Here is a 3,166-nt window from a genome sequence, read left to right as displayed (position 1 = left end):
TGGCTCCGCTCCAGCCCCCGGCGTCCTGTCCCCCCTCCCCCGCCCCGGGGACACCTGTGCGATCTGGCCTCGCACACTGCACTCGGCCGACCCCGGCGTCTGCCACCCAGCTCCCACTTCCCCCAGCACTGGGCGTTCCTCTTCCCCACTGATATTTCCCCTCTGTGAGTTCAGCTTTTTACGCCAATAGCAGGGGATGCCCCTCCAATAGGGGGGCACGGCCCCTACCCCACCCCAGGTGTGGACACAGTCTCTTCCTCCTATCGCCCAGCAGCCCCGGACCCGGGGAGAGGAAGCAGCAGGAGGAAGCCCTTGGAAGCGGGGGGCCGCGCTCCAGCCCCCCGTCCCCATCACCTTCAAGACCCCTCAGCAGTCCTCGGATTCTGGGGATACAGCAGCCAGGGCCCCTAACAGAAAGGGGTTGCTACCGCCTCCGCAGGTGTGGCGGGGCGAAAGGAGGGACACAGGGAGGGTCCCCCGATCTGGCAGCTGGAAGGCGCAGGCTGGTGCCGCGCGCTGCGAAGCGCAGTGGGCCTGGCCCTCTGGCCCCCACGACCTCCATCTTGCCCGAATGAAAACTGAGCAGGGGGCAGGCGCTTGGAAGCTAAACTTGGGGTGAGCACTTGCAAAGGGAACGGGTGCCGAGATCTCCAGCTTGTCTGGAGTCAGAAACCACAGGCAGGGCTCAAATCAAGGGTGGGGTGGGGACGAAGGCAGGGTGGCCTCGCGGCCTTGCCGTCTGTCCCAGGATTCTAGAGTTTTTTGCAGGGCGAAAGCCGGCGCGGGTGCTGGAGAGGGGGGTGTGTCCGGGGGGGGGGGGGGGGAAGGGGGCGGGACAGGGCCTAAAGGAAGCCCGGAATTTAGCCCCCCAACTATTAAGGGAGTAAGAGGCAGGCAGGGCTGGGATGGAGTCTCGGGTTAGGAAAAAAGCAACCGATGGTGCAAGGAACACATGCATTTTGGGGGCTGAGGGTCCCCCAGTTCCCCTTCCGGGTTTGGGAGCGATGGGGCCAGAGGAAGGGAGGGGAGGTCTGGGGAGTTACATCCGCTCCCAAGGGGCCAGATCGGGGAGACAGACGGAAAGGAAATTTCCCCCATGGGAATTTGGGGCTGGGGGAGATGAGGACTCCTTTTGTCAGCGGAGGTACCTGTAGCGGTGGGACTCTGAGAAGGGGTCGCCGGAGGAGCGCGAGAGGTCCTGTCTTCCTCCGCGGCGGAGGCGGCAGCGGCGGCGACGACGCGGATGGATTTCCTCAGTCACCCCAACTCAATCGTCCAGCGCTGCTCTCCCCAGAGCGGAGGGATCCCGCCCGCCAGTGACGCGGCCGCCGCCGCCGCGCCCAGGGCCCGACTGGGCGAGACCACTACCGGGGGGGGCACCATTTCAGGGGCAAAGGCTGACTCAGTCATAGGAAGATACTACTCCACGCCATTTGGACACAAAAAGTACCAACATTAATGGTTTGCTTCCCGAAAAGAAGTAAGACATTTCCCCCCTGGGGCTGGAACAGGTGGTACCGGCAAAGGGAGGGTGAAACCGCTCACGGACCACGTGATCCAACTCCAGCCCCTCCCGGACTGGGTGGCTCCCCACAGGGAAAAGAGAGCTCGAAGCCCCAGTTCTCGGTTTGGCCACGCCCCCACCCTAACGAGGCCACTCCCCCATCCGGAGGCGGTGCTATAGAAATCCGGTTCCGCGCAGGACCTGGCTTCTAAGCAAAGCAAAGAAAGAGCTGAGATTTAGTCTTGAGTGAGAGACGTTGAGAAACCTGGCCTATCACTGATGTATACCTGTAGTCGTAGCACTGTGGGAGGCTGAGACAGGAAGATCTCAAGTCTGAGCCCAGCCTAGGAAATTAGGAGACCCTGTTGCAAAAGATTAAAGAAAATGGGCTGGCAGGGCCGGGGATTTAACGCAGTGGTTCCACCGCCTGCCTCGCAAGCGCAAGGTCCTAAGTTTTGATCCCCCCAAAAAGAAAAAGGGCTGGGGATTTGGTTCTGTGTGAAGGCCCTAGGTTCAATTCCTAGTACACAAACACTCACACGCACACAATGAGACCCCAGTAAACCCCTGGGAATACAGGCGTCTTGCCTGCCTCATCCAGTTTCTCAGTATTGCCCAGTGGGCTCTTATAGCTCACATTTACCGAGTTCCATGTTTATATTATTTAATCCTCACGATACTGTGAAGTTAAGTACTAGCATTACCCCCAATTTAGTGGCCATGGAAACAGACAAAGCGTATAGAGTTGAGATGTGAACCCAAGCAGCCTTAATGACTGTGTAATTATGTCGATACAGTCTCTCAATGAAACTATTGTGGACCACTGGATAAAGACATGAGAAGGTAAGCATGGACCTGTTTCCACATAAGTTCACTGAGGGCACTGAGAACTGTCCTGAAAGTCTCTTGGATTGTTAATGATATAGATCATCATGGATTGTGAAAGTGCTTTAGAATGTTCAAATCACTCTGTCGTGGGGTCCTCATAATTTAAAGTATGTGTAATAGTTTAGATCTAAAAGGGCCCCCAAAGGTCATGTATATAGAGGTGAGGCTTTGAGAAGGTGTTTGGATCATGGGACACTATACTCATCGGTGGATTAATGCATTGGTGAGCTCATGGCTGAGTGTGCTGATAGGAGGTGGAGCCTCTTTGGAGGTGGGCCACTGGGGGAATTACCTGGATGGATATATTTTTGTACCTGTCTTCTCCCTTCTTTCTATTTCTGGGTTACCATGAGTTGAACAGCTTTCCTCCCTTTACCATACCCTTCTGACATGCTACTTCTTCCTTGGACCCAGCTAACCTTGTGTACTGAATCCCCCAAAACCAAGAGCCAAAATGAACCTCTCCTTTAAGTTGTGGGTGTCAGGCATTTCATCCCAGAGACAGGAAAGCTAACACAGTATCAAAACACACTACTCATTTAGCCTCTGTAAAATGCATTACAAATAGTTTTGAGAAGCACAGTTTTTTAAGAAAAAATGATGTTCTTTGTTATATATAAATTCTGTCTGTGTATACCTACCAATTCAGCAATTTATTAGCAATAGGGAAGGGGTATCCATTAGACATTAAAATTTTGAAGGGACTTTATAGATAATTTATTTCAATTTCCTCAGCCTGCAGGAGGGGTACCGTGACTTCTGTAAAATAACAGA

This window comes from Fukomys damarensis, unplaced genomic scaffold (genome assembly GCF_012274545.1).
Source record: "Fukomys damarensis isolate Sample0158 unplaced genomic scaffold, DMR_v1.0_HiC HiC_scaffold_17, whole genome shotgun sequence".
Lineage (NCBI taxonomy): Eukaryota > Metazoa > Chordata > Mammalia > Rodentia > Bathyergidae > Fukomys > Fukomys damarensis.
This window is presented reverse-complemented; position numbering follows the sequence as displayed.